Genomic DNA, 21,151 nt, shown 5'->3' on the forward strand with positions numbered 1-21,151 from the left:
AGGAATATATGTAGTATTATACTTGTAATAAAAGTATTTTGTTTGTCTTGATCTTTTGTTAGCTTAAAAATGCCATCAGCAATGCCATTATTGTGAAAAACTTTTTAAACAGAAAAGGTTTCCAAATCTCTTCAAGAGACACGCTCATTTGAAGCAGAACTGAATATGAGAAACTAATAGTAAAATAAAAAAAGATAAGATACTTTCCTGGAGTTTATTTTATTTGGTTTGCATTAATATGAACACTTTACAGATTTTTTTTTGTAGAAAAATGAGAAATTTAGGTTTTTCATGTGACTAAATATCTAATACTTTTTTGTGTGTGTGAAACGTTTGGCAGACCCTGGGCAAATTGTTTTATCAGTATAGGCACCATATATTCTATTAGTTGAATATTCTAATAGTAACATATATCTTATCATATAGTCTAATAGTAGCATAGCATTAATTTATATAGCCTTAAAACCTAGGCACAGGTTAGTTGAAAAAAATCTGGAATAAAGTGGGCCACAGAATCCTAAACAGAAAATTAGCTTTATTTTGTGCTGTATAGTGGATTTCAAACTTTCATTAAATACCCAAGATACCTGTCATTTAATTAAATTTATGAACTTCTATGTTTAAAAATCTAAAGTCCTATTGTTTTTACTTGACAGTGAATATTTATTAAAATAATTCTTTGGGATCCTGCCATCTTCCTCCTTGGAAATAGCTGTGGTCCTTACTTTTTAAAGTTTGAAATTAAATTCAACAAACATTAAATGCCTACTGTTTGCAAGGTATATAGTTGTCACTGAAATTATCTAAAAATAATTTCATATACATAAATGAGTACGCTAAAACCAAACAACATGACTATAGTTAAAAATAATTCTCCTTCTACAGTCCTTAATAGTTTGTCCCTGACATCTAAATTCTATTCTATTTGCTCTTCATTCACCTTTTATGCGCATAAATCTTTGTTTTTATATAGTTGGAGTTGGTATATATAGTTTTTGTTGTTTATATTACTTTATATAATTTTGATTCTTTGGTTTTACAAACTTTAAAGGCACTGTTGTTAATGACATTATATTCCATTAAGGTGATTTGTTTTTTGGGGGGGGAGGGGAGGCTATGTCCAGACCTATGGTTTCATTTTGTAGGGATGTGGTGTCAAACTTAAATAGGAATGGATACCTGCAGGCTACATATTGACTTAGTAAACCATAAATTGGTATTACTTGGTATTGAATTTTATTTTGCTGAACATTTTGCATTTTAATCTGATTTGGGCCTCATTTGGGATAGTGTGATACCTCTGGTGTAGGAAAGCTTTGATGGGGAAATCTCCCTTTCTCTACCAAGGTATATTGGCTCCCATTTGGTTTTTTTTTTAACAAGGTAATGGGGTTAAGTGACTTGCCCAAGGTCACACAACTAGGTAATTATTAAATGTCTGAGGTCACATTTGAACTCTGGTCCTCATGACTCCAGGGTGTGTACTCTATCCATTGTGCCACCAAGCTGCCCTCCGCATTCTGTTTTTAAGAGTTACTTGGGTCAGTGACTTAAATGCTTCTTTTGCCTTCATAGCATTAGGAATGTGTTAGAGGCAGGGTCTGAACTCAGATCTTTTTTGCAAGGCAAATGGGGTTAAGTGGCTTGCCCAAGGCCACACAGCTAGGTAATTATTAAGTGTTTGAGACCGGATTTGAACCCAGGTACTCCTGACTCCAGGGCAGGTGCTTTTATCCACTACACCACCTAGCTGCCCCTGATCTTTCTTATTTTGACAAAGGCTCTGTTGAACATTTAACTTATTTCTTGTATTTTGAAATGAAATATATATATGTATATATACATATTTATAAATACACATATATGTATATACATATATATGTTGTGTTTTGACAGTTGATTTTCTGTTTTATGAAAACATACTTAGGATATATTTCTAGTTGTTGAGCCAAAGGTTTTATACATGTTTTTTTTTAAAAATTTAAAATTTAAGACAATGGGGTTAAGTGACTTGCCTAAGGTCACACAGTGAGGAGGCAGCTAGCTAGCTCAGTAGATAGAACACATACCCTGGAGGCAGGAGGACCTGAGTTCAAATACGGCCTCAGACACTAATAATTGTCTAGCTGTGTGACCTTGGGCAAGTCAACCCCATTGCCTTAAATAAAATTAAAAAAAACCCCACAATTTAACTTCCAGATAAACATTAGCCCCATGTTTCAGTGGTGTTTTAAAAAAATATATCTGGTATGTAATTCCTGTACTTTTACCTTTTCTAAATTTCTCTGTCCTATCTTTCAGTCTTGGGTCTTTGACAAATTATTCTGAATTTTTGTTTCTAAAAGGGAAAATAAAAGATAAGAAGCAAACTCTAGTTCTGAGTAAAAGAAAAATCCCTTGAGAAATGAAAGTGTCAAGTGATCTGAATTGTTTACAAACATGAAGCTATAGAGAATAATTTTTAATGAAAACAAATAAGTGTTACTGTTGATTTTTGGAGGATGTTCCTGAATTCTTTTCTTTCTTCTTTTTTTTTTTTTGCATTTAAAAGTGAACATGATCAAAATCTGTTTTTGTTTTGGATGAGGGCAGTTTTCTATTTTTGTCTGGATGTTGTTTACTGTGGGGATGGCAAAAGAGAAGTCAAGTTAGCCAAGTGAGATTTTAAAATTTCTTTATTAATTTGAATGGATTTGTGATCTCATCAGAATGAGCCTTTTTAATGCTTTGAATACCATCCACTTAAACCTCCTCTCTGGTAACTTTTGACCAAGTCTTTTTAATAATCCTCCACAGGAGGTATACTTATTCCTTACTTGATATTAATAATCAGAAGGGTAAAGTTTGAGTAAAGTTATTTCTGTTAACTGCTTGTAGCAAGTAATCTTGTGTGATAATCATATAGTAGAAACCTATAGTAGATACTTATTTATATACCTATAGTAGAGTTGTAGGCTTTCAGACTGTGTACAGTATTGTTCCCCCACAGCAGGCAATTTGTCAGTTTTTACATTGTTTCCATGGTATACATTGATCCAAATTGAGCATGATGATAGAGAGATCATATCCTTAAGGAAGCAACAAAGTAGAAGAGATGCCTGCTTATTTAATTATTTAATTAATTTATTTATTAAGTTTTTGCAAGGCAAATGGGGTTAAGTGGCTTGCCCAAGGCCACACAACTAGGTAATTATTAAGTGTCTGAGACCATATTTGAACCCAGGTACTCCTGACTCCAGGGCCAGTGCTTTATCCACTGTGCCACCTAGCCGCCCCCTTATTTCTTAATAGAAATGAAAAGTTAATATGTTTCATTTTCTTTTGGGTAGAATATTTCATTTTGCTTACTTACTAAGTGTGACCAGTCCCTTTGTTAATTGTCAAAGCCAAAAAGTGTGATTTCAGATATTTCTCTGCCTATTTATTTGATGTTAGTCAATGAGCATTTATTAACTACTTTTTTTATATCCTTATAGTGCTTCACAGTTTATAAAACATGGTCACCTCTTCTTAATTACTCTTTACAACCTTCTGAATTGAATAGGATTTAGTGTCATCCTTATTTTATAGATCTTGAGATGGAGAGGTACAGTGATTTTCTTTAGATGAAGGTCTTGCTACCTCTTAGGAATTGTGGTTTAGATTACTTTTCTCTATGCTGTGTTACCTACTTTTATATCTAGACTAGCTTTAATACTGTTTTCTGAAGAATTTACATATGGAAAGTGCTATCACTGTATAATGCTTCATGAACTTTGAACAATTTTTTTTTAGAAAGTAGCTCATTTTCTTGTGTTTCAAGTATAACTTCTGCAGATCCTTAAATCCCATAAAGGTAGTTGTACAACCTTATGAAAATATTGGCATGTTTAATAGTATAATTAGATAAAGCCTGTTGGGTTAATATAAATGAAGAAATGGAGTTTTCAGATTTTAAAAAGTTGTATTATTGGAGAAATATGAAGTGTTTAATTATTCCCATGGTAATGCTTGATTAGAAGAAAACTCAAATTCTGTTATTGTTGGAAATTAGTGTTAAAGATTATTTTTAATTTTGTCTAATAGATATAAATTTCTAAAATAATGAGATTTCTTAATACTGATTAAAATTGCCTCTTTTGGATAAAAAATTAAAGTGAACTCTTTTGTTTGTGAGGGTCACAAATCTTTAATCTTTCTAGATCATGGTTTAGGTAAGCTGAAGAATCATAGATCCTATTCTTTCATGAATAAATTAGATTAATTTATTTGATGAAAAAATAAGTTTGGGAGATGTGAGTTGCCATCTTTTTTTGCTTCCTTGTATCTGTTCTTTTTTGCCCTCTGAGGTTTTCAGAAGGAAGTTTATGATTCAGATTGTGAGCCATTCTTGTTCTATAACAAAAAGGGTGTTTTTTTCATTTGGGTGTTAGTAGGAATATAGTTGATATGTATAATAAACTACTATTTAGATACTCAGTTTAAAATAGCTTGACTCTCCTATGCTTCTTTGAATAGCCATTAAAATTTAAAAACTTTATGTATTTCTCATTTAGGACAAACTTGAATAGAGATGTGCTTTTTGTAAGTAAAAAAAAATACACCCGTGTGTGTGTGTGTGTGTGTGTGTGTATGTATATGTATCTTTTTCCCCCACATATCGCTTTTATTTCCAAATACCTTTTTTTGTACCCCTATCAATAAGTCCTTAAGTTCGGACAGTTGGAAGAATTTTTATTAAAATCATTCCATTTAAGAATATCAAAGTTCCAAGAGATACTAAGTTAGGAATTGTATTATATTTTAGTCAAAATTTAGTCAAAATATTCTTCTGTAGCATGACTTATCCTTGTAAAACATTTTTATTTTGGATTAGGAAACTGAAATTCTTATAGTTTACTTGGGTAATAGTCTGACAGAATGATTTTGAAATGTTTAAGTTTGGGAATAATTTAAATAAATTTGCTAAATTTAAATTGTGCAAGTTACGATTTTAGAACACTAATAATTATTGTTTTACTTTGAAGGTTTTAGAAGTCTTGAGATGTAGTTATACTATATTATGCATATTTGAACATAAATTAGAATTTTTGCCCTTTTAAACCAGTCATTTTAGATCAAAACAAAGCAAAATTTGTACTTGAAATCAGTTTCACAAAGATTGAGTTTTAGATTACATACCCACTAAGATTTTAAAGCTGATAATTTAGATTTGTCTATTTGATGGTATATTTAAAGAATAGACATGGATATCTTACTGGGGACCAATAAGATGAGAAAGGGCCAGAATCTGTGCTGCTATAGATAGTGTGCTGATCATATAATACTAATTTTAAAAACAAACTCACACGTTGAACTTGTTTTTTTATTTTTATTTATTTATTATTTATTATTATTATTAAGATTTTTCAAGGCAATGGGGTTAAGTGGCTTGCCCAAGGCCACATGGCTAGGTAATTATTAAGTGTCTGAGGCCAGATTTGAACTCAGGTACTCCTGACTCCAGGGCCAGTGCTCTTATCCACTGTGCCACCTAGCCGCCCCGACACATTGAACTTGTAAGGACATATCTTTCCCATATATTGAGAGGGCTCTGTTGTGGTTTAGTGGAATGGGATGCAGAAGAGCATCAGGATGTTTAATTTTTTAAAAACCGGGATCAGGTACAACAGTTTGGATACCTTACTATTGATAACTATTATTGGATATTTTAGAGATGATGTAGTTGGGTAAAGTGTAATGTATGTATTTATGTCTGCCAGAGATTGTAGCATTGGACTTAGAATTGGCATTTTCCTGGCATGGAATAATTTGATATTTGTTTTGAAAACTTATTTTACAGTGATACTGTGTATAATTTAAGATATAGGTAGGTTTTTGTTGATAGATTTAACTGTTATAATCCTGATTAATTAGCTATGGACTTAAAAATCTCTTAAGTAGGATCTATTTTCCCATTGATGCCAGTAATAATTAGGTATATATTCTTTTCATTATTTTTTAAAAGTTTTTTTTGCAAGGCAGATGGGGTTTAAGTGGCTTGCCCAAGGCCACACAGCTAGGTAATTATTAAGTGTCTGAGGCCGGATTTGAACTCAAGTACTCCTGACTCCAGGGCTGGTGCTCTATCTACTGGGCCGCCTAGCTGCCCCTGGGTATATATTCTTGTAGAAAATAGTTTTTGAAAAAATAAGAGCAGATTGAAATGAGTGTGTAGAGCTTGGAAATTTGAAGTTTTCTGTACCTAAGTAATGTAAATTTAGGGGTATTTTTAAAAGGTGTTCTTGTTCAAATTATCACCCATCCTACTGATTAACAGTTGGAAAGGATTTCAGCAATCATAAACAGGAAACCCCCTCATCAGCATCCCTGGGAAGTGATCATTCACAGCCTCTTCTGGATGACTTCCAAGGAAAGAGAAACCACTACTTCTAAATGTAGTCCAATCTATTGACAGTTCTGATCATCAGGATTTTTTTTTAATAGAGTAACTTCTCTGAAGTTGCCATGTGTTGCTGGGTTTTTTTTTTTTTTTGGAGTGGGGGGTGGTGGTTAAGAAGGGGGGAAACGTGTTTAATCCTTTTTCTGTTATGGCAGACCTTCAGATATTTTAAGGCAGTTATTTTATTTTCCCAAATCTTCTTTAGATTAAACATATCTAGTTTCTTTATCTGATGCTTATATGGTATGATCTTCAGTGTCCTGTCATGCTTTTCATTTTCTTCTGGATGCAACTAGCTTGTTATTGTCCTCCCTAAAATATTGTTTCCCTAACTCAACACAGTACTCCAAGGGTGGTCTAACCAAAGTTATCACTTCCTCATTCTAAATATTAATTCTCTGTTAATGCAGTTTAAGATTAGGCTATATAGTAAGAGAGCTATTCAGTTCCCACTTTCACTATAATGCCATATTAATTATTGAAAAAAATGTTAAACTTCCAGGGACTACAGATTCTTGTGGCATAGTATGGAGTGTTAAAAAAAAAAAATTTAAAAAGAAAAGCATAAGTAGAATAGAGGGTACTGTGTTTTTTTACTTTTGGTAGGGGCAACAGCAGCAACAACATTAGTTATGACCTTTCCTTTTCTTTAACTTACTGCTCCCTCTGGAACTGATATCTTTACCTTTTATCTTTTTTTTTTTATCTTTTGCAAGGCAATGGGGTTAAGTGACTTGCCCAAGACCATACAGGTAATTATTAAGTGTCTGAGGGCAGATTTGAACTCAGGTACTCCTGACTCCAAGGCCGGTGCTCTATCCACTGCCCCATCTAGCCGCCCCTTTACCTTTTATCTTAACAGTGCTTTTTTTCTGTCTCTTTTCTAACCAGTGGAATTTTTTAAAAGAAGTGATGCCTTCTCCTCCATCTATCTCTTTCTCTCCTGAACTCTCTCACACTCTTTGCAACAGATATCTCAGTATAGGAAATGGATATGTTTCTGAAAAGTTCATTGATTGAAGTTATTAGGCATTTTATGACTTAATCTTAGTGAACTCACGTGACATTAAACACATGCTGGATTATAGGTTTAGAGGTAATGTTACTATAGTGTCTTAATTTAATAGATGAGGAGTCTTTAAGATTAGAGAGATTTTGACTTATTTCAAGCTTATACTGTTGTTGAGAGGCAAATTGATCTCAGGACCTTTAGCTCCAAATCTTGGCATTTTACTCACTGGACTAGTCTGCTTATCTGTTGTCTTTTCAATAAAGTGTGTTTTATGTGTACCCAAATACATGTACATATACACACAGATTTCATAAGTAAATACACACACATACTTTATTATATGTATATGGAAAAGCCTGGAGTTTTATCCATAGCTTTTTTTTTAATTTATGTGCTGTAGTTAGAAAGAGTTATGTACACCAGGATCCAGTTCAGGAATTATTTATATCTCACCATTGCTAACATGAACCAGTGTAGAAGCAGGAAGAGTGCTGGAGAAGGAATTATGTTATAAATGTACTAAAGTTATTGTCTATTTTAGAGTGAATGCTTGCTAGAATTTTCATATATTGGAATATATAGGGACTATCTTCTGAGGTTTGTTATTATTTAAGCTGCTTTTCATTGTTTTCATGCAGTTAGCTTCCTAAGATTTTTAATGGATTGAGTAACTTTTTTTTTCTTCCTTTTAAAAAACTTTTTTCACTCATGACATAATTACAGTAGTACTTAAAAAAAAAGTAAGGTAGCCAAGATATGGAATTTTCATACAGAATTGTCATATTTATTTGAAGTAAATCATACAGTTTTACTTTATTCTGATGCTTGAGTTGAATGTATGTATATATGAATTAGTGAATTCAGAGGTCCAAACCTTAAGAGATAGGAATGAAAAGTTACTTAACAAATATATTAAGATAGATTTGTAGGTTGGACTAGTTACTTTTGAAGGAAAGTAAGTATATTTATTTTCTAACTATTTGTAGAACACCTCTACTTTTTTTTTCAGTGTTTAGGAGGATCAGATTTTTATTTTTTAAAACTTTTACTTTAAAATGAATCCAGATCTTCAGTTCATCCAAAACACAGTCAGAAGTGTGTGACTTTGAGGAAAGTTTATATACATTTGACTCTGAAAAGTTTAAAGTTGATTATGAATGCTTTTTTGACATGTAGTTTTAAAAACCATGCCCACAGAAATATTAATAGAATTTATACATTCTAATCAATGTTTTTTACCTTAGAAACCTATAAACTATTCAATGATGTTAATTTTGTAATTGTCTTAAAAAATTGTGTGGCATTATTTTTGGCAGATTCCAGATATTCAGCTTTGAAAGCTAGGCTTGGGCGGCTAGGTGGTGCAGTGGATAGAGCACCGGCCCTGGAGTCAGGAGTACCTGAGTTCAAATCTGGCCTCAGACACTTAATAATTACCTAGTGGTGTGGCCTTGGGCGAGCCACTTAATCCTATTTGCCTTACAAAAAAAACAAACAAAAAAAAAGCTAGGCTTTCTGAACTTTTTTGATCTGTATCAGTAAAAAAAAATTAAGTATACACACCCTGTATGTTTTTTATAGATTATATCTTTATACTATTGTACTAACAATTATGTGAATTTCAAAGTAAAATAGAAATTTGAAATGATAAAGTAATTTTGATCCTAGATAATAGAAAGTCATTGGAGTTTATTAAGAGAGTGATGAGGCTTAGATCCATGTAATAAAAAAAGTTTCTTTGACACTTCTATGGAGAATGAATTAAAGAAGCTCAAGACTTGAGCCAGGGAGACTAATAAGGAGTCTTTTACTATGATACAGGAATGGGGAAAAGAGCCTGAACTATAGTCATAACTGTCTGAGTGGAGAGAAGGGGCCAGATGCAAGAGGGGAATGGAGAGGTAAAATCAGCTAGTCCTGGCAACTGATTAGATATGTGGGGTGAGGAACAATGAATAGTTAAAGATGAGCCTGAGGTAATGAATCTTGGTGACTGATTATGTTAAAGATAATTCCCTCCCTGATGATTGATTGATCAAGAGGAATTAAATCATATCCTGCACTTTTGGAGATCTGTACATTAAAAAATGGTAAACTTGTTAGGCAGTGCTTTATAGAATGGGGTTATTTATTAGACACAACCTTTAAATAGAAAGACCGAGTTTCAAGACCTGCCTCTGACATTTATAGGCTATATGACCTTAGACAAGCCAAATAACCTCTTTAGTGTATTGTGTGTGTGTGTGTGTGTGTGGGGGGTGTTTGATAGTTGGACCCAGACTTAAGATAGGGTTTCTACTCATCAGTAGAATTTTAATATAATCTATGAGGTGATAAAAACCTGAACTACAGTGGTAGCAGTGTCAGAGGAGAGAAGGCATGTATTTGAGAGATGTTGCAAAGATGAAATCTAGGCCTTGACAACAGATTGGAAATGGAGAATGAGAGATACTAAGAATTTCAGAATAACTGCTAGGTTGAAAGTCTGAAGGATTGGGTGAGAATATGGTATTGTCTTCTATGAAGGCAAAGATGCTGAGTTTCATTTTGGATGTATTTAGCTTAAGATGGCTATATTTAAGATGTCTGCTGAGCATCCAGTTCGAGGTGTTTAAAAGGCAGTTGGAAATTCCAGATTAGAAGTCAACTGATGAGTTCAGCAAGTGAAGTAATATAGAGGGAGAAGAGAAAAGGGCTTAGGGCACAAGGCAAGGATCCCATAAAAGAGATAGAGAAGCAATGGTTAGATAGGCAAGAGGAGAACTAGGAGTCAGTGATGTCTCAAAACCTCAGGAAGAGAGAGTGATCAACAGTGTCAAGAGTTCCATGGAGAATAATTATTGAAGGAAAAAGCCATTGGACTTGGCCACTAAGAAATTGATCATTAGTAACTCTGGAGAGAGCAGTTTTGGTGGAATGATAAAGTCAAAAGCTAGATTGTAACAGATTAAGGAGAGTGAGAGGACAGAAAGTATCTATCGACTATATTTCTGTTTTTATATATAATTCTTATTTAACTCTGTTGGAATGGAAGCTCCTTATGAGCACAGAACTCTTAATTTTTTCTATTTGTGTTCCCATGCCTGGCACATAGGAGTGCTATATGCTTATAACAGTATTATTAATTGATTGCCCTAGATCACACTACCATTACTGGGGCAAGAATCCAGGACTTAAGTCTGGGACCATAACATTCTTTCTCTTACTTCCATTATAATTTAGATAATTACAACTTAAAAGATACTTAAAGTTTGTTTTGCTCAGTTTGTTTTATCCAATAAAGAATGAGTTGGATATCTTCGATAAGATTAAATAAATGACAGGTGCTTAATATCATGAAAAGAATGTGGAATTTAAAGTTTAAATTTGGGCTTTAATCTTGGTTTTTAATAGTACCTATGGGATTAAACCAAGAGAAATATGAATAAGTTTTCTGGTACCTCATTTATAAACCTCAGTTTAATTGTACTTCAGATAATGTTGAAAGCTTGGTTAACATTAAGTTTACTGTGAGCCTTATCCTTTAAAAGTTCTAAAACAATGAAACTTTTTTTGGCTAAAATGGCAGAGAAATAGTTTCTAGAAATAAATAAAATAATATTGCCATAGTTGAATTAATAATGTACAAAAACACTTTCTAAAAGACCTACAGGTTTTCAGGCTATATTTTTAAGATCATTCTATTTGTGATTAAAGTGCTGAATTTACTGCTAAAAGAATTTGCCATTTGCTATCTCTATAGAGAGTAGACTTTAATGGCACTTTTAAATGTCTTTTGGTTTTCTGTGTTACAATGATTTCCCAATATTGTCCGCCAAATCCATTGAATTCTTCCCTTTGAAGAAAATAAGCAAAATCCAAATAATAAGCAAAAAACCAAAATCGCAGCTGATATTTTAAACATTCATTCACATTTTTGTTTTCCTTATCTATTTTGAAGCAAATGTTTTATTATCTACTGACCACTGAGAACAGAAATGATCATTGCAATTAATCTGTTTTATAGTTTGTTTTAGTGTTGTCTTTATTTACATTACTGTAGTCATCATGCATATTAGTCAGACTGCCTGGTACAAATGGAAAGAATTGTGAATTTAGAGTTGTTCTATTTGCTTACAAGTGTGACTTGGGGATGTCATTTATTGTGTCTGAGCCTTGGTTTCCTTGACTTTAAAATGAGAGATTTAAACTAGATATAAAACCCCTAAGGTCCCTTCCAGCTCTAGATCTATTTTTTTACTTTTTTTCATTCAGTTATGTCAAATGAGTCTTCCTTTATTTCTTTGAATTCCTCATATATCTAATTTCTTGTAACTCAGATGTTCCATTATATTCATATACCACAGTTTGTTCAGTTATTCCCCAAGATCAGTATCTATTTTTTTTCTAATCTTTTGCTACCAGAAAGATCGATTGTTTTATATGCTACCCTTTGCCTGGGTCACATTTTGAATGTGAATGTTTACTGATTTTTTTTTTTTGTATAATTACAAATAGGTTTCTAGAATGGTTGAACAAATTCACAGCTCTTGTACCTTTCCTCCAACACTACTTTCTTCAGCTTTACCAATTTGCTGGTTGTGAGGTCAAACAGTCATTAAAAATGAATAAGTAATGAGTGAATTTATTACATCTTAAAATAAGTTTGTCGGTATCTTTTTATATCCTCCAAATTTTTACCTGCATGCTACCTCTCCTAAATACCCATCCTTTATGATGATGATGTTTATTTTTAATGAAAAAAGAAAAAGAATCAGCAAAGTTGACCAATAATGTTGAAGAAGTTTGAAAATAAATGCACTATTCCATATCCTGGAACCTCTTTCCTCCCCTTTAAAGAAATGGAGGGAGGGGGAATTTGTATTTCCATATCTCTTCTTTGGGGTCAATCCTGTTATTTGTATTTTGCAACTTTTATTTATATTATATTTGTGGTGGTTCTTTTCGTGTACGTTATCATTACTTTGTGTATTATTTTTTGGCTGTTTATTTTTTATCAATTCTTAAGAATCTTTTCATATGTGTCTGTATTCATCATTTTTATTTTGTATCTCCAGTGTTTAGCATAGGACTAGGCTCATAATAGTCAATAAATGCTTATTGACTAACATTTCTTTTTTGGGGGGCCATGCTTATTTTCTTTTTTTTTAGGTTTTTTTTTTTTTTTGCAAGGCAGTGTGGGGTTAAGTGGCTTGCCCAAGGTCACACAGCTAGTCAATTATTAAGTGTCTGAGGCCAGATTTGAACTCTGGTCCTCCTGACTCCAGGGCTGGTGCTCTATCTGCTGCGCCACCTAGCCACCCCAGCTATGCTTATTTTTTAAAAATTTTACAACATTCATTTCATTGGTGATGATTTTGGCTCTCCTTCATTCTGCATCAGTTCATGTAAGTCTTTACAAAAAAGCTTCTTTATACTCATTGTATTCATTGTTTCTTACAGCCTGGTAACATTTCATTACATTTATGTGGCACTAGTTTATTTTTAACCCTTTCCTAATCAGTATCCATCTACTTGGTTCCTAGTGGCACAAAATACATGCTATAAATGTTTTGATATTATGGGCCTTTTAAAAAATAACTGACCTCCTTGGTGTATATGCAGTTGTGCAATATCTGGGTCAAAGGATAGAGACAGTTTAGCTACTTTGTTTGCATACTTCCAAATTACTTTCCACAATGGTTATACTAATTTGTGACTCTCTCAGAAATGAATGTATGCCTGTCTTTGTACAGTTGCCCTAGCAAGTGAATATTCCCATCTTTTTTTCATCTTTGCCAATGTATTAATTGTAGGTAAGTCATCAGAATAGTTTTAATTTATATTTTTTGTATTAGTGATTTGAGGTTTGTTGTTTTTCTCATATTTGGTTAGCATTTCTTTAGGGCCTGACAAGGAAACAATCACCTATATACTCTCCAAGTTACTATAATTACTGGAGTCGGGTGTGTTTTAATCTTTTTCTGCATCCTTCCTCAACTCTATATCCCATCCTGTGACCTCTCAGTTTCAGAGGCAATCTGAACTCTTACTTTTTCTCCAAAGATGGACACTACTCAGTAATTATATGAGTAATCTGCTTTTCTTTAGAATGGCTAATGCTGAATTTTTAAACTTAGAAATTCTCAGATTTGGTGAGGCAACCTCTAGGGTGTTGCTTAGGCTAAAAGACCAGTTTCCCTCACAGAACCTAAGGGCTAGTGAACACAAGTAGGGTTTTTTTTTGTTTTTTTTTTTTTAACTACAGACCCTTTTGACTTTCTGAAAAAGCCTATGGACCCTTTTTCAGAATAACCTGTTTTAAATGTCTATCATAGAATGCACTGGATCATAAAGGAAGCCATTTATATTGAAGTAGCTATCAACAGATTAAAAACAAATAATTTATAACAGTCTGTCCTCTTGGGCCAAGTGTGCAAGCATTTGTCTGCTTTTGTCACATACTTTTGTAGGAATTTAAGGTGCTTTATAAAAGCTGTCAAAATATTCTACAGGTTCCCAACCCTAAAAAAAAGAACATGTTAGAATTGAGAAAGCCTACTGTCATGATACTGACCAGTGTCCAGAAAGCTGTCTTGGAGTGTTCAAGCACTTAATTTTCAGATGTTCCTTCCTCAAGCACCCATTTTGGAGGTGGTTTGAGGAAAGAGGTTATACAAGTGACAGTGTAATAATGCACACTTATTCCCTTCCTCTTTAAAAGATGTAAATCTATTCTGTTACTGTATTGTTCTCCCTTGTGAACAACAAAAGAGTTTTTCTGATTCCTTTGTATAGAGTATGGAGGGAGGAAAAAATGAGTTTGGAGGGAGGAAGAGATAATCATCCTGGAGGCAGATTCAGTCAGTGAAGTTTTTTCTTAGAAGTTATTTGGACCTGATGCTGAGTGAGATGAGCAGAATCAGAAAAACACTGTACACCCTAACAGCAACATGGGGGCAGTGATCAATCTTGATAGTCTTGCTCATTCCATTAGTGTAACAATCAGGGAAAATTTGGGACTGTGTGCAATGGAGAATACTATCTGTATCCAGAGAAAGAACTGTGGGGTTTGAACAAAGACCAAGGACTGTTACCTTAAATTTAGAAAAAAAAAAGCTGATATCTTATTATCTGATCTTGTTATCTCTTAAACTTTATGTTTCTTCCTTAAGGATATGATTTTTCTCTCTCATCACACTCATTTTAGATCAAAGTATATACCATGGAAACAATGTAAAGACTTACAAATTGCCTTCTCTGGGGGGTGGGGGGAGGGAAGTAAGATTAGAGGAAAAACTATAAAACTCAACATAAATAAAATCTTTAAAAAAAGGAAGAAGGTATTTGAGTATGGTTCTATTCTCTTCATGGGGAGATGTCCCTTAGGTGCCAAGACTAAAAGACTCTTAATGAGTAAAAGCTTTTCTAATTCATAAAAGGTCTTCCTTGATTAATTCTAATTGTTCTAATTAATTCTGTTTGTGTAAATAATTTGCTTTGAATTTCTTACTTTTGTTCACAATTCTGTATGGTACTTTTTATAATACTTTTTCTTTTACTCTTCATTGACTTTATCTTATTCACTTTTAATTTCTCTCTTTAATCACCTAAATGACTCAGTGGATAGATGAAGCACTGGCCTTGGAGTCAGGAGGACAGAAGACATTTGCTAGCTGTGTGACCTTGGGCAAGTCATTTAACCCTGATTACCTCTCATCCAGGACCATCTCCAGTTGTCCTGAGTCATATCTGGTCACTGGACCTTAGATGGATTCTGGAGGACAAAATGAGATTGATGACTTAGCACACCCTCAACTCAAATTCAGTTCATATGCTTGTCATGGCATCATCTCCCCTGTTGTCATGATATTTTTTGAGAATGAAGGACAGACATCATCATCATCATCATCTTTTAATCAGTTTAGTTAATAGTTGATTACTTTTGTCTGACAACTAGGTAGCTTAGTGGAGAGAATGCCTAGTCTTGAGTCAAGGAGATCTGAGTTAAAATCTGACCTCAGACACTTACTATCCTTGTGCCCCTCAGCAGATCACTAAAATTCTGCCTTAAACCACTGGAGAAGGGAAAGGCAAACCACTCCAGTAGCCTTGTCAAGAAAATCTTTTGATGTCATGAAGGGTCAGCCACAAATTGATGATGATGTTTGCCCTTTGTTCTTGAAGAAGACTATGACATCAGGGGAGGTGATGCCATGACAAGCACATGAATTGGGTTTGAGTTGAGGGGGTGCTGGGCTAAGTCTTCAGTCTCACTTCTCTTCTAGAATAATTGAGTTCAATGGCCAGATATGAATCAGGGTGACTGAAGATGACCCTGAATATGAGGCAATCAGGATTAAGTGCCCAAGGTCATTCAGCTAGTAAGAGTCAAGTTGTCTGCAACTGGATTCAAACTCCTAGCCTCTTGACTCCAAGGCCAGTGCTCTATCCACTGAGACACTTAGCTGCCCTCAGACTCAATTTAACAACAACAACTTTTGTTAGTTTTTTAAAACAACTTAGTTTTAACATTTACTTTGTCCTTATTTTGAGATTAACTTGTGATTTTTCTAATTGTTTTTGATTACTTACCTATTTCATTCTTAAAGGCTGGAAATATATCTTTTCAGATTTATAAAATTTCCTGAGCACTACTTGAGATTTAACCCATAAATTTTGATGTATTTTTCATTATTTTCTGTAGAACATTTATCATCAATATACTGTGATCCATTTTTATTTGAATCCATATACTTATTGTTTATATTGTCATTACTTAGTTTCTATTCAGATCTTTATCCTTTGTCCTTGGCTGATATTTCCTTTATTTATTACTGTTTTTAATTACCTAGGCTTTTTCTATCCTTCCCTTTCCCAGTCCAGATGATAGCATAATATATAATTTCCCCTCTTTCCATTGCATATTTCACATATCTTATTCCTTCTAAGATATTCTAGAATCTAGCCTTCTTATGCTTTCTTTTCCTGGACTATATTTTTATTCTGTAATGTCCTTCTTTGTTTTTTCTTTTCGTGTCACACAGTGTGTTGTTAGACTACTCCATCTTAACTTCTTCAACCTGCCTATTTCTTCACTTCTGGGTCTCTGTCCTTTTACCATTTTCTTTTAGCCAGTTGTCCTTAGTGGCCAAGACAACCCATCCTTTGGAATGGAAAGTAGGAACAGAACAGGATCATAGCTTCAGACCTGGAAGGGATCTTACAGGTCTTCTGGACATGTGGATACCACTGGACCAGTGGTATCAAACTCAAATAGAAATAGGACCACTAAACTGTTCATGTAAAGAACCTGGACTGTATGTTAACTTTGTTTTATCTATGTATGGTCAGCATTCTCTTCCATGATATCTCCTGTCTTGATTCAGGCAACAAACATATACCAAGTGCTGAGAATACCATGGGAAAAAAAATCAAACTGTCTTTTCCCTTCAATGACCTTCTGATCCATCCAGGTAACAACGTGTACATATATAAGTATATTTACAAAGTAAGTATTCTTGGCCATATAGTGACATATCTCTTGATTTGTGAGCCTTCCCATTTTTCCTTGCTTATCACTCTATCCTCTTCAGTGGCCTTCCCTAGAATATAAATTTATTAGTGAAGGAATAAGGTTTTTAGTGTTTGGTAACATTTAATTCTCCTCTTGATTATTTGGACCCTCACTTAGAGCCTTTGATTCTCAAGTTTTTTGTCCTTGGTATTTATTTTCTATAGACTAAATTTTTTTATTATTTTTTATTTTTTTAAGAAAGATTTTATTTATTTTGAGTTTTACAAAATTTCCCCATTCTTGCTTCCCTCCCTGATCCCCCATAGAAGGCATTCTGTTAGTCTTTACATTGGTTCCATGTTATACATTGATCTCAGTTGAATGTGATGACAGAGAAATCATATCCTTAAGGAAGAAAAATAAAGTATGAGTTAGTAAAGTTACATAATAACATAGTGTTTCTTTTTTCTAATTTGACGTTAATAGTCTTTGGTCTTTGTTCAAAGTCCATAATTCTTTCTCTGGATACAGATGGTATTCTCCATTGCAGATAGCCTAAAATTCCCCTGGTTGTTGCACTGAAGGGATGAGCAAGTCCATCAAGATTGATCATCACCCCCATGTTGCTGTTAGGGTGTACAATGTTCTTCTGGTTCTGCTCATCTTGCTCAGCATCAGTTCATGCAAGTCCTTCCAGGCTTCCCTGAATTCCCTTCCCTCCTGCTTTCTAATGGAACAGTAGTGTTCCATGACATACATATACCACAGTTTGTTAAGCTATTCCCCAATTGAAGGACATTCACTTAATTTCCAATTTTTTTCTACCACAAACAGGGCTGCTATAAATATTTTTGTACAAGTGATGTTTTTACCCTTTTTCATCATCTCTTCAGGGTATAGACCCAGTAGTGGTATTGCTGGGTCAAAGGGTATGCACATTTTTGTTGCCCTTTGGGCATACCTAAATTTCTCTCCAGAAAGCTTGGATGAGTTCACAACTCCACCAACAATGTATTAGTATCCCAGATTTTCTGTATCCCTTCCAATATTGATCATTGTTTAGACTTCATTTTAAATAACTTTTAAAAATTATTTTTAAAAGTTTGTTTAAACGTTTCAGGTTCATATTCCTTTGTGCTAGTTTGATTCTATAGAAGGAAGGTAGTTACTAGGAAAAAAAAATGTACAATTTTTGTTAATTCTTCCTTATAGTGGTATTGCTTACTAAATTCCCTATTTAATATCATGATGTTTTGGCAGAATTTTAGGCAATGGGAAACCTAAAAGTAATTTCTCTTGTGTGTAAAATACCAAATACTGTACATTCACATAATATGAATTAGGATTTTTAAAACATTACTACTTCTAGCAGGCATTTGGTGTTTTGGTTTGGTTTGTTTTTGTGTGTGACAAATTGGGGTTAAATGATTTGTCCAAGGTCACATAGTAAGTGTCAAGTATTTGAGTTCAGATTTGAACTTAGGTCCTCCTGACTCCAGAGCTGTTGCTCTATCCACTGCTCCTAGCTGCTCTCAGTACTTGTTTTTGTTGAGATATAGTGATAGTGGGGTTTTTTTTTGGAAAATTTTGGGAATTTGATGTCCAATTTATGAGCAATTTTCCTTTAATCTTTTTACCTTTGACAGTAGCTCATAGTTAGTGGTTCAGATATGTAGGACTAGATCCTCTATTTCCTGAATCCTGATGTGGTATTTTAGTTGCTATCTTATATAGCTTCTTTGTTACTGTTTTTAACAAGAGGTTACAAAACCAGCCAACCAAACAACCAGCAAACAAAAATAAATGAAATGCTATTGTGTTTTAGGAAAAGATCAGTGATGAATAGTAGTGACCAATGACTAACCACAGTTCCAGAGGTTTCATGATGGTAAACTGGTTACCCATGTTCTCACAGAGAGATGAATAGACTTACCATGGATTGAGAAATAGTTTTTGGAAACAGAATTATTGGGAGACTGGGTTTTGTTTATTTGTTTCATAGTAGTTTCTCAATAGGGGAGAGGAGTAGGGGAGAGAAAAGGCAGATTTTTGTTAGAATAAAATTTTTTTTAAAAACCAAAAAATTCAGTAGATAAGTAGTATTTTTGAGTATAAAGAATATATATGTACATAAATGTAGATTCTATTTCTAAAGGACTAAATTGTACTAGAAGTTAAATATTTCTATATTATGGTTTTTTAAATTATTTTCCATGGATCCCTTTTGTGTATAGATTTCAGTAGGTTTATGACCTTGGATGGTAAAAAAGTTATAATTTTATTTCATATTTAGTTTTCCTTGTAAATATGTGTATTTTGTTAAATGCATTTGAAAATCATAGTCTTTTAAGGTCTGCCAAATAGGGTTCCATGAGTTTCAAAGACAGACTAGGAAAGAGGTCCATGAAACAAAAGAGGTTTATTATCTTCTTTTTAGGGACTTTGTTTATTTTATTCCTTTGTTAAGGATATTTATTGATATCCACTTAAATGTCCCCAAATTACCAAATTTATGACACTTCAAAAATCCAGGCTTCTGGTTCCTTGGATTTTTTTTTTAAACCACAGAAGTTAGTAAACTTTTAGCACATAACATTCAGGGCTATAATTACAAATATAAATGAAAAGAAAGAATCTGCCCTCGTTGAATAAAAGGCAAAAGAAAGAAAATTCAGGTGAGAGAGGAATAAGACATGACTTTCTTAGGTTCTTTTTTAAAATGGGTTCTAAGAGGAACCATCCAGTCAGAGGGAGAAGTTGGAGGGACTGTGGGTACTTCCAGTGTGTGAATTCCAATTCCAGAGTTAGGTTTCAACATGAAGAAGTGGGCCATGATGAGATTTCAGGACAGTAGAGAAAGTCCTGAGTGAAGCCTGGACAGATTTTGACTTATTACTCATAAGTGTGACAGTACTTTGGCATTTACCTTTATGTGAAACTTCTTTATCTGCAGTCTTGAAACATGAAATTATTCTCTTTGATGATCTCCTATTCTGTCTTTTCCACTGCTTCATTTCTCTTGAACCTAGTTCATTATGATCTTGGCATGTTTCTAATTTTTCCAGTTCATTCTCAAGTTCTTGGTGATATTATCGATTCTGATGGATTTAACTATGTTGAGAATTCTCAGATCTCTGTATCCTACCCTATCTTCTCTGTTGACCTCCAGTTTTGCATCTCTAATGACTTTTCAGTTTTCTAGAACTGAGTATCTCTAGTAAACATCTTAAAGTCAACATGTTCAAAGCTTAACTCATTATCTTGCCCTCTAAACTCTCCCCTCCTTCAAACTTCCCTATTACTGTTGACACTATCATCATCCCAATCCCCAGATTTTACAACCTAAGTGACATCTTAGATCATTCTCTATCTTTTATTCCCCACATGCACTCTGTTGCCAGAGGCCTGGCAGTTCTGGCTTATCATCTCGGATATGTCCCCCTTCTCTCTTCTGATAACTGTCACATACTGGTGTGGGTCTTCATTGCCTCATTCTTATTAATAGCTTTTTTAGTGGTAATAGCTTTCTGGTGGTTCTGCCTCCCTCAAGCTTCTGCTCATTCCAATCCATCTTCCATTCAGCTGCTTTTTTTTCAGTGATTTTCCTATAATGTAGATACTACTACTCATTTCACTTCCCCTTCTCCCTGCTACCCTCTCAAACTCCCCAAACTCCAGTGGTGCCCTCTTGCCTCTGGGATCAAATATAAAATCATTTGTTTGGTATTTCAAATCTTTCATAATCTAGGCTATTTCACCTTTCCAGTTTTTTTTAAAATAGACATTTTATTTTTCCAAATATGTGTTATGAAAGTTTTTCAAAATTCATGCACATGCATGTGTATATTTTTGAGTCACAATTTCCTTCCACCCTCTTCCCACCCTCCCTCCCCCAGTGGCAAAGTCAGGTGAATATTGTTCATAGACATTTGTGTTAAACATGTCATTTTCAGTTTGAGGAGTTAGGATGAAAGGAAAGAGATACTTAAGAGAAATTTTTTAAAAAGCAGATGTAATGTTCATCAGATTTTGAAGGGGTTTTTTTTTTTTTTTGGTTTTGTTTTTCTTCCTCTGGAGGAGGATAGCATTGTCCCAAGTCAGTCTCCTAGGGTTGTCCTAGCTCTCTGAACTGCTGAGAGGATCTGCATTCATCAGGATTGATCAACTCACAATGTTGTTGTTAATGTGTAGAATGTTCTCTTGGTTCTACTCCCTTTGCTCA

General features: G+C 33.8%; 1 protein-coding gene across 7 annotated transcripts in view; it reads left to right on the forward strand.

The window, feature by feature from the left end:
- The window catches only part of HECTD1 (HECT domain E3 ubiquitin protein ligase 1), a 113,866-nt gene that overhangs the window by 2,179 nt on the left and 90,536 nt on the right, over positions 1–21,151 (forward strand). The window lies entirely within an intron of this gene.

Source organism: Macrotis lagotis, chromosome 4, assembly GCF_037893015.1.
Source record: "Macrotis lagotis isolate mMagLag1 chromosome 4, bilby.v1.9.chrom.fasta, whole genome shotgun sequence".
NCBI classification, from domain to species: domain Eukaryota; kingdom Metazoa; phylum Chordata; class Mammalia; order Peramelemorphia; family Peramelidae; genus Macrotis; species Macrotis lagotis.